The 12,377-nt window shown below is 30.8% G+C and overlaps 1 protein-coding gene across 1 annotated transcript in view; it reads right to left on the bottom strand.

Annotated features, from left to right (window-relative positions):
- Nucleotides 1-9,585, bottom strand: part of LOC113392616 (filamin-A) — a 100,135-nt gene extending 90,550 nt beyond the window's left edge. The window contains exon 1 of the mRNA XM_026629116.2: nucleotides 9,416-9,585. The gene's annotated coding sequence lies outside the window, so the exon portion shown is untranslated. The remainder of the gene's footprint in view (nucleotides 1-9,415) is intronic.
- Nucleotides 9,586-12,377: the final 2,792 nt, after the last annotated feature.

Raw genomic sequence — 12,377 nt, 5'->3', positions numbered from 1 at the left:
TGGAGTTAGAGGTATAGGAGTTTATTAATTATTTATTATTCAATACGACATTCATTTAAAATACTTGAAATTTTTAACATGTTATATATTAAAAACCTACTGATTGTGTTAACACATTAAAATTAAATACTTGTAATTTATTTAAATAGTATAAGCGTCAAAAATCTCAACAAGCCTTTCTTTTTTGTAAGGAAGGTAAAATAAGCTTAATTTTTAGTAAATAAAATACTACAAATAATTTAAATTTAGATCCCCAACCCCACTTATTTAACTTTAGGTATTTAAGAACAACTATAGTAATCTAAACGTACTAATCTAAAATAATATTATAAATTCGAAAGTATGTAATTATTTTATTATTACACTATTTGTCTGTCTGTGTGTTGCTCTTTCACGGCCAAACCACTGAACCGAAATTGATGAAACAAGCTTTAACACAAAGAAAGGACATAACCTGAAATGCGAGCCAAGACACGGGCGACAACTAGTTTCCACTATAGTTCGACCAATAAACATATAAATTCGCAAAAAAATGCTACTTAGTACTCATTTGAATATTCTATCCTAATTGCTAGTATTTTTGTAACTTAACAGAACAAAAACCGTGCCGTTTGACACCCTTCACATAAATCACTATAATCAATTTTAATAGGTGATAAAGCTCTGTAGCTCGTCTGGATTGATACCACGCTATCATAGGTATTCTACCGCTAAAGAGTAAATCTCTAGTGTTATTCTATTTCAGTTTGTTGAACCAATGAACTGCAGACATAAAGAACATCTTGGTTCCCAATGTTGGTAGCACATTGGCGATTTAAGGAATGACATACATGTAATATTTGCTTACATGTCTAAGGGCGTAGTAATCACTTATCATTGGGTGGCCCATTTGCCAACCGGCCAACGTTTTTATAAACATTTTTTTTTTAATAATTAATATTTTTTTCTCCCAAAAAATAAAGAAAAGACCGTTTTACTACATGTCTAGCTAGCTACGTGCACAACCCTGAGGCGGGTTGCTGGTAAAAATATAAATTTGAAATGCTTTAACCATTATAAAATATAAATTCACTCAGCTTGAAGCTAAATTTGACCGCTCACGTTAGAATTCGACAAAAACTAGAAGCATTTTTATAACAAAGAAGAATGAAAATGAAATTACTCAAGTCGGAGAAGTCTCATCAAGAAATTTAAGGGTACAAAGTAGAATTAAAATACACACTAAGAGCTCCATATTCAATTTGTACGAAGCTGAACTTTTACTTAATTATAACATTTCGTTAAAACAACTTTTAGATATTAATTATTTTGATGTATTGTTCACGTTCGTGCGAATTCGCTGTTAGTTTGTGAAATATTTTTTATTCGCAGAACTGCATTTCTCTGAATAAAAATAACGATGAGTCATTGGTCATTTAAGGGAAAAGAGGTTATTGTTCTTTTTTCGCTTATCGCGCAGAACTTTGGGTTCTTATTGATCAGTTCAGTGAAACCTGTTGTAAACGAGTCCAGCCTGCAGTACCCATCGCTGGAAACCCATGTGTGTTAAAAATATACATTAAAAAATACCTAACCATATTTTGTCTGTCCACACTATCAGCTTCGAATTTGATATTGTTCCTCCTTATCTAGTTTTTTATAAACTTTTGATATATATATTTTTATAATAAATTAACACATACATACGTATTCACCATAATGTATACAAATTATCAAAAATTAGAATTTTATTAGGTATCGTATCTACGTATTGTATACGTGTGATTAAAATGTTATAAAAATGGTCTGAGTGTATGTCTCATATTATCAGCTTATCATTTGACGTAATTTTTTTTTATTTTTTAAATATTATTATGCTTTGTCTCTAATAAACACACACTTTTGTAGATGAAACGCATGAAAATAATACTCTTCAAATATTCATTGTTTATTTAAGCGTCAGGTGACTTTTTTATATTTATACAATATATTAATATGTTAACAAAAAATTCGGCCTGAGAATGATAATGTCTGCCTACACAACCAGCTTTCCATTTGACGCCTTATTCATCTTGTGATCTTTTAGTTAAAACTTTTTTGTGTTTTATAAAACACACGTTACATACATAACGCGTAATCCAATTTGAATAAAAAATTATGGGATGTTTATTGGGTATTTAAATGGTATGTGAAATTAGTTTAAAATATCATCATCAAAAAAAGCAATATCATCACTTGAACAGGAAAGGGAAGGCGAAAATAACTCAGTTATACCTAGGTAAATATGTATATAGGTACAAATAATGCTTCTAAAAACTAATCTAACTCTTGAAAATTTTCAATTTGTCAAATGAAATTCATATTCGTGGTATACGGAAAGTAAAAGTTACGCAACAATATTTCCTTTTAAACAACAAACAATCTTATTCTTAGAAACATACAACGGAAACATTTCTGGAAATTTGGATTACGAAAAATGATTATTAAATTTATACTCAAGGTGTGTGTGACGTAAGAAACACTCGCGAAAATACGTATGTAATTAATTATACATATCACATACTTACGTAGGATTTTTGGGATAACAGTATAATTTTTTGAATTTTATAAAATAGAACCTTTAACGATTATTCAAAATACAGACAATTTAATAATATTTAATGACAAACTTGATATTATATTTTATGACGTTCCAGTATAAAACATATATATGTGCAGATTATAAAACTTTAACTAAATCTAGATCTAACTTATATTAGAAATAAGACAATGAATGAACGAATGAATGAGTTTGTGTTTATTTGTTTGTTTGTTGAACTTTCACGTCTTAACGTGAAATACGTATCTAATAATCATGAAATTTTGCATTCATATAATCAGGGGCACACGGGGCTTCAATATCTGCCCCGCTGATAAAATGGCGGATGAAAATAAGTAGTTTTATAAATATGCCTCTTTAAATTTCAGTGTAAACATGTCCGATACAATTCTTATTGTACGTTGATAGTACTACGCTAGAAACCTTCACGCAAGTATCAAAAACAACTGTACAAAGTTTCAGTTCATTCAAATGAATGGTTTATGAACGATTAAAGAAACATTCATTTATATATTGTACTAGCTGACAATGACTATTGGTTGAACGGCAAATGTCTTTATTGATGTGCTGCAGCACGATCTAGCGGCGAGTTAAAATAATGTGAACATTATAAAAACTTTCATTCCACGCGGTCATTATTCGTACAGTGACTATGTTAATTATTTTTTCATATATAATTAAAGCCATTGTGTAAATTATTTTTATATAAATAAACGTTCGCCGTAAATATTAAAAATTTATTTTATTAAAAGAATTTCTACCATTTAAAATCCTTACTAATATTTAAAGGCGAATATTTTAATGAAACTTTACAATAATATAGCTTATACTTAATAAAATTAAGATTATACTTCAAAAATATATAATGTAAATAATACCTGACAACCGACCCCTTAAACCTGAGCGGAACCGCGGGCAAACGTACATACAGATATATCAATCGTTATGGTAGTCAACTCAACGCTGTCTTAGTCTGAAATGTATATATATGTAACCGTATATCAACTTCCATTTGCATAAATAAGTATATAAGTATACCTACACATGTTAAACATATATTCGAGTGTCATTAAAATTGTCACTCTAGGAATGTTGAAGTATGCACTATTTATTAATAGGAATGTAATTTGTACTAAGTGAGTGATATCTTGATTTTATTTAACGCTTCATTTGATAATACACCATCTAGTCAATAAACTGCAACTCAACTGTGTCATATTTAACAGTAGATACTCTATAGTAACTTCAAGTTATACAGGAACGAAGTAATCTACCTTCATGTATATTGCATGACAATAATCACGTCTACTCAAATGCATTTAGAATACTACATTTTCTTAAGCGTATGCTAATATACCGTTTGTTGTGAAAAGTTTTTTTTTTACTTATTTATTTACGTACTATTTATCTTAAAGAATTCGCTTTTTTATTATTATTTTATTATAACCTCCATAATCTCTGGTGCCGAACAAATAACAAAAAATACTTTAAACTAAACGCTTGACAATTTCACTTAAAGATATATAAGTGATTTTAATTTTCACATATTTCTTAGGATGAATTTTTTGTGGTCGGTCTGCTTAGTCACAGATTTAAAAAGAAATAATAAGATTTTGTTTATTTCAAAACAGCTTAACCACAATAATATCCGATTTTTAAAATTGACTTTTCATACAGTAAACATTACTAATGCCTGATAAATATTGCCTACATGTTCAACCAATAGCAATGAAATTAAGATTGAAGGTTTTTATCAAAATCGGTTCAAGTATGATCGGATATTTACATTTAAAATAAAATAAAATAATTAATTAACTAATTTAATTTTAAACCCTGAATATTTAGGGTAGTATATAAATATTCTATCCTAAATATATGAAACATTGGTGTCAATTTACACTGTACAAAACTGTGAGTTTAAAATATGTGATGGAGCGATGGCATCCGTTTTATTACGTGTTGTGAGAATATATAACTCCTTTAATTCAACATTTCATTGACATTTTTTATCGTTGCTATGATAAAATTATCAGCCATTTATTCCATACAGAATTTTACGAAACAAAACAAGCGTGCTACTACAAAATCCAGAATCAATTCTGAAAAGCGTTCTCGCGTAAAGTTCTACCTGTAATTCAGAGTTCGAACAAGACAAATCCAATTAAAAACACATTATAGATAATGACTATACACGTTTAGAATTAATAAGAAAATGAATTATGGTAAATCGCTGCTTAATTTATTGTATAATTTTATTTTTAACGAGGATCCGCAACGACGCGACGTGCTTCGTGCTTCGCTGCCTCCAATAACGTGTGAAACTGTCGGCGTAGAAAGATCTCTATATTAATACCTGATATAGACTGCTTTCATACGCTTCGAGCAAATATTTTGCAGCAGCTCAATAATAATTGTGTATCAATGTTCTATCATTGAACATTGATGTAGTAATATTGATTTCCGCTTAAAGCGTTCGGACTTGTTACGACCGAAATTACGTCGCTCATTCAAGCACTGTTATTTGCATCTATTTGAAATAAATAAAAGGCGAAGGCTTTAGCGATATATCGTTTTTTATATGATTTTACTTATCGAATAATAATAATCATCTTAGGGAAAAATAAAAAAAAAAATTAATTTAACTTTCTCAACGTAATATTTTTTATCCAAATATTATTTATTACCTGATATTAATTTTAAACGTTCTATGTAGATTAAAATTTACTTTTACACCTTGCAATTCGAATCGGTAGTGTAAGAAATATGACGAAATATTTAAATAAAAGTACAAGCATGTATCGCGAATAGATCGGTCAGAGTATGTTTTCAATAACATCTCATTGGCTAAAAAATAGTGCGAGATAAAATGGTTATTTTGTTGCGGTCGTGACGGAACGTTTTATACATTTTGACTAGTACGCATATCTAGCTAGACATATGTAGAGGTTTAGATAAACTATATTATTAAATATGTTAAAAAATCTTTGTTTTTTTTTTATTAAAATGGGCAATAAGCATGTATCATTATGAAAATAAATACGAGACAAAATTTAAAAATAATTACTATAAAAAATACTACCGCACGAAATGGGCGCGGCATTTTTCCACTTTTTGTCTGTATTGAAAGTTATTGCATTATATACAACAATATATTTAATGGATAGATACTTTATTAAAATATATTAAAGGAAAACATTATGGCTTACGTTACGATGTTTTATATATAATGAAAACATACACTTAATTTTTTTTAAACTTATAAAACCTCACTCGTTTAGGTTGCGCCGTTGTATATTTATATGATTTAGTTTATTTTTGATGTGTCAGCATTATAAAAGTGTTTATAAAATATAATTAATTATATTGTATACTTATATTAGCATAAATACGTCTCCAATGGAGATATATTATGCGTACATTGAAACATATCAAAGCTAATCCCATATCTTAATGATTCATCAAGTAATTAACTTTAGATCCGACGTTATCATTGATGTGTATTAATTTATACATAGTCATAAAACGTTACTTCAGACAATGGACGCTGGTATACGTCAAAAAGATGTAATAGTCCTGTTTTTTTTCATTAAAATTAAATTTTCGTTAGCTTTAATCTATCCGACGATTATTATATTTTACTAGAATCATTTGTTTATGTGTGTGTTGTAAAAAATAATGTAGTGCGATTAAGAAGTCAATGACAGACTATGAAGATAATTCCATCACTGCACCAGATAATGGATGCATGTGGCAGATTTTAATACAACACGTTAATGTTATACAATATATACAATATATATACAAAATGTTAATAACATTCTTTCCTCACGATGTTTTAATTCGTGTTCTATACACTAGACCATTTCGACCCCAAAATATAAATCGTAAATTGCTTATTGAGTATTTTTAAATATGATTTTAAGACATTAAATAATGAACGCCATTAACTTGGACGAAAATAGAAAAAAGTTATCTTATTTTAAAAAACGTTTCGCGAAAATGTCACAGCAACGAATGCATCAGATTTGATTATACAGTCCATAGATATAATCCAATATGTTATCCAAATGACCTTCAACCTAGCGTGATTGTGATGCAAATTAGCCACAAGTTAATTAATTTTTTGTTTATTTATTATGGCAGATATTATGATATTAAGTGGTCATCCTCGCCATAGACACTGATGATGCCAGAATAAACCACTTCCTATACGGACAAAGCACTTCTAACTATGAAATCCGAGACATTATATCCCTTGTGCCTATAATTAGCTTAAGCGGGAAATAACAAAAGAGTATCGATTTGGTCTTGTTGTTGATGTCTTGGCGGAATCCATCGGACCCATCCACCAGAAAATTATAAAATACAAATAAATTAATAATTTATCTTATTCAAAGTGACGTTGTATTACCTCACTTTAAAGATAATATGAATAAATTATTTTTTTGGCATTCCATTTGACTCGTTTCCTTTGTCGGAGATAAATATAGTCTTTACGTCTAACTTTAAGGCAATATTTACATTTGTTAGTCATGATTTGCGGATTCTATCAGTACACCGAAAATTACATATTGTAATCCTGGCAAGAACCATTAAGTTATATAATATAATTATAAAGATATAATTCATTATGTGCTAGGTGGCGACGGAGATTTGCATGCTTTTAATTTCAATGAAATTCTGTCGGGGTGGAATTAGTTCCAAACCATCTCCTCAAAGGGTGAGAAGACCTTTGTTCACCAGTGAGACATTCACAGGTTACTTTTACTTTCCAAATTAATTCATCTTTTGCATGTATCAGATGAAGTTCTGCTATGAGTGGCGGGGTGTAATAAGCTCTATCAATTCCTTTAAGTGTAGTGGAAGATTTTATCCACCTGCGAAACGTTTAAGTGAATATATACATTTACATGCTATTTTATACGCTTCCGCCGATGATCTATTGAATGTAACTTGTTTTAATCTAGGTAAACTTGATTGAGTTTGCACTTTGTTCTGTAAACATAAGTGCTAAGTTTACATTTATGATTCATCAGTTTCCTTGACCGCCGCTTTAATCTGGTAAAATATTGCCTTGTAGTGAGAAAATAAAATTCTGAGATGTGATGTCGAAATGGAAACGGATTGTGAATCAACAAGCTCCATTTTATATTTCATATACTCCATTTGAGGTGGTAGCACATTAGTCGAATACTAGCTCAAGTATATTTTACCCGAAATCGTCAAACGTTTGAACCGTTTTTGAGAACGTTATTCGGTGTTAGGGTATTGTGCAGGCAGTCTGGGTAGTTATCCACCACTTAAAATCTATTCTACCGTGAAGCAGAAATACTTAGTATTGTTTTGTTCCGGTTTGAAGGTTAAGTGAGCCAATGTACAGGCACAAGGGACATAACAACTTAGCTCCCATGGCTGGTGGAGCATTAGCGTTGTGAGGAATGGTTAAAATTTCTTACGGCACCAAAATGTGTGGGCAGTGATCACCAGGTAGCCCATTTCCCTGTTCGACTATCCAGTATATATATATATAAACGAAATATGTTAATTGCAAATTCTTATTGCACGTTTTTATTCAAAGCCTTAAAAATAGAGCAAGATAGACGCGTATTATTAATGATATTATTATCTGCAGGAGTTTTGGTAAGAAGATATAAAATTTTATCAAACACATTAGAAGGTCTACTTTTTGCAATTGACTGCAATGAAAATTATAATTAATCACACTAAAGACGTTTAGTTGATCTTTTTTGTTCAAGATTTTCGACAATTTTTTGAGCTGTTGATATGGAATGATGTTTCGTTACCCTCAATCGAAAATAAATACAAAAATAATGTACAAAAAACTCAGACTTTCCACATAAATATTCTTTAAAATGATTATCAAAAACACGTGATTAAATAAACATAATCAAATAAACTTCGTATATAGGTAACGGTAAAGGTAGTTAATGTATTTTCGATTTGGTATTTTTTATTTTTTAAAAGAAATCATTGCAAAGAAGTACCCTTCAACTCTCACGAGGATCTAATAATATGATTAGGGGCAAGAGAATTTCAATTTTCTCGTAAACAACATAAAACGTATTGTGATGTTGTTTTTTCTGCAATTATATTTAATTTTATATAAAAACAAAATGATTATTAGTATGGGGATTTCCTGTTGTATTTTTAAAATTTTATTTATGTAAATTTAATAATGAAATATTTAAAAAAAAAATTATAATAAATACACATACTTGACGGATACTTAATTGATTAATTATTTATTCCTTTCTGCTTGATTAAATCCTTTATACGCAAGAAATAAAATAAAAAAATGTTTTCCTCATAGACAAATACGTTATACGTACACAACTTCAAAAGACTTAAACAACTATAAATAAACCATGTTGATATTATTATTAAAACTACTATGTGATAATACATTAAAGTATGAATTTAACACAATTCTCGTAACCTCAGGACACGTGTAGTGTGGGCGTTGCGAACATATACCAGTATGATGTCATTAACTCGACACTTCACAATCTTTGTCACCCTTATTACTCGAAAAGGTTTTCAACACTACAAAGGCTCTATTGACATACTGCTCTATTTTTGTTTCGTTATGCAAGCGAAGGAATGCGCGCGACCGGTTGTCCGTACTTACTCCTATCCATTCATAACATTAGATGCACCTGTTTTTAAAGCCGCAATCTGAATTTCGTTACTTTGTTAAAAATATTACACACACAACTATAATAACTGTTATGACTTATACTGCAGGCACACTTGTTAATGCCCTTGTAGAGTGTATACTCGTCGAATATGTTCAAATTAAATATTTGCACTTGTTACCTTATTCTAATAGAACATCACAATAACCATTAATTCACTTCATCGTATTTTCACTGTAAAATTAATCGGAATATGTATTTTATAAGCAGTCCGTCGTGTTACGCGCGTATGATCGCACGGCATGCGCAGGCGAGGCACTATCTGCGAGGAGTGACGGAGGCGCAGGTTGCGCGGGAGGTCCCCCCTCCGCACCGACAAGGCTGCCCCAACGCAATGGCATTCCATCTGTGACGACAACGTGCCCATTTATGTCTTTGGACATGGTTGACGGCCACCGCGGCCATATGGTGTCTTGCACTCAGTGCGATTATGTTTTTTCAATGGGGATCTGTAATAGTGGTAAATTACTTCAAGGTGTGGGATAATAACGCTAGAACGGATCGTTGCACGGTTTCCTGTGTCATCTACACAGTACTTGAGTCTGTTGTCTGAGGCTATTGTAATGTTATATACATAAATAATATAAGGAGTTACGGTAACATACAACTTAAATAAAAATCAAAATGTATTCTACAATTACAATTCTATTAATATTTCAGATTTACATGGTCTCTCGTCGTATATATTTACTTACTTTATATATGTTTAAAGGGAAGAAAATGTCACCGTAAATTTATGTCAGCATAAATTAATAATACAGCCTTTTGCAAATGTTTTCTGCTATCTATGGAAGAGTTAAATTGGATTCAAGGGTCTGAAGGTTTAATTTGATGCGGGTTCAGTCTTGCGATACTAAGGCGATGAGAATGTAAAGACAATAATTTATTTCATGCTCATACAAAATCCTGATTAAGCTAGATTGCTGTTATGTGCTAGTCTTACGTAATAAAAATTATTTGCATATGGGTACATTACGTAAAATAAATTATTATTTGTAGAACTTTGTCACAGAAACTATAATCATTACAAAAATATGAAATATTGGTAGTTTAAATAAATAATGATATATCTAGTATATACTCGTATAATACAATAGTTGAAATTCAATACTGTTAATTTGCAGCAGAGCTGTGGAACAGTGCTTTTCGAACGGCTACTCTGCCTTAGGAAGAAAATCTCACAGTTTAAACCGTGTGGAAATTCCTTCTTTGATAAAAAATACCTAAAAATGAAATTGTTTCTGTTTTTGTCTTATATATATTCGAAATTTCAGTATTGATATACAGATTCTGCATACCTACTAACTATTACATCATTGATTTTAATACACTTTTATATTAAAAGTAACAATAACGCATATCATAATCTTAGTATAAACTGCTCCTAGGTTAAACACGCGTAAATTTTCTCACTAGTTATTGTAGCCATATTCAGACCTCTTTTCTTGCACAAAACTATTTAGTTTTGTACTAGTATTTACTGGTACAGGCTGCCAGAAGATTCTATTAACGTCAGTGCATACTTCACTTCTTAGGATCGTAGCATTAAGTTTTGTTTATCTTGCTTTAATAAAAGCATATATCTTAGACTAAAATCTTTTTTTAAATTGCCTGGTAGATCTGAGGATTCGCGTGATTAATCGCGTAATTAACGCTTTATAATGTTACAAACAAACAAACTCTTCACCTTTATAATAACTGGATAAACATACCATTCGAATTTTCTATCAAAATATTTTTTTGACAGGTTAACAATTGTACCGTCCTGTTTGATTCAGTGTTCTGACTTTGACCGCTTGACTTCATTCTCCGTTTTGATATTTCATATGGGTTGAAGTGATTCAAGTCAAGCGACACAACGAGCCGGGTGTGGAGAATCGTGAATGTGCCCTAACTCGTGAATAAATTTGAATGGATGAGCAGACCACGACGACATTTGGCCTAACGGACACAGGTGCCGGCTCGACGTTGCTATAAAAATTCAAGCTGCCTCGGGAAATTTCGAGTAATTTTCAAGTAGCATTCTGAAGTTGGTCGCGTTTTATTGATACTGTGATTTTATTGTTGAGATTTTTAAACGAATCCAAGTTTTTTAATACATTTTTGTTTATTTTGTATAAGGTTTTGTGAATGATAAAGTAAAAAGGGTTGCAAATATTTCTGTAAATACGTAATATTTCATATTATCCTTTGTAAGAAGTATTTTTATATGATTTAATATGTTTAATGGCTCGTTTACTCGGTTGCTTTGACCGTTTGAATCCATTCATTTCGGTTGTTTTCATTTTAATATATGATGTGGAACGAAATGTTTTGCGAGAATCAGTTATAAAACAATGCCAATAGTAACCAAACGAAATCTTATAAAGATATTCCGCTAACATTAAATGCGGGAAATAGAAAGTTCCAGACGTTATTAGATTTCTATCTTAGTGGGCACAGGTGAAACAATTGAAGGAACATTTTTCAATACCTATATGAAAAATGGAGTCGGTGTACGACAGGTAAACGAGACAAATCTGTTTTGCGCGAAGCCTTCACTTAAGTATTGGGAGAATTGACTTCCGCATCGAGCGACAAATTGTATTCCATAAAAATTGTTTTCGGTTCAAGAAAATAAATAATATTTTCAAACAAAAAGGACTCGTAGTTTGTTTGCTTCATAACTATTAATTCTTTGAATGTCATAAATCTATGTTGCTGGCCAAATACTTAAATCGTCTGATCAACAAACATTTTCAAGCAGAATCCGTCTTAATGATACCATATCACTTGTATAACGCTTAAGCTATTTACACACGACGCCGTGAATATAGTATACGTTTTTGTGTTTTTTGATTTGAACATACTCTCTCACAATAACGAATCATTATAAAACGTCATCAGCGGCAAGCGTTGTCGCAATTCATACAAACGTTTATTATTTTACACACGGAGTTGACAATCGCCGTAGCAGTGACGATTCTTTTGCGGCCCAGTGTGTAAACAGCCTAACTGATAAATATACATATAGTCTAGGCAGTTTATTAATCAGTGACGGTTAACAAGAGACAAATCATTCGCGCCGATTGCAAATGCATTTC

The sequence above is a fragment of the Vanessa tameamea genome, chromosome 5, assembly GCF_037043105.1.
Source record: "Vanessa tameamea isolate UH-Manoa-2023 chromosome 5, ilVanTame1 primary haplotype, whole genome shotgun sequence".
Taxonomy (NCBI): Eukaryota; Metazoa; Arthropoda; class Insecta; order Lepidoptera; family Nymphalidae; genus Vanessa; species Vanessa tameamea.
Note: the sequence above shows the minus strand (reverse complement) of the source record. Positions and strands in the feature narration are given on the sequence as shown.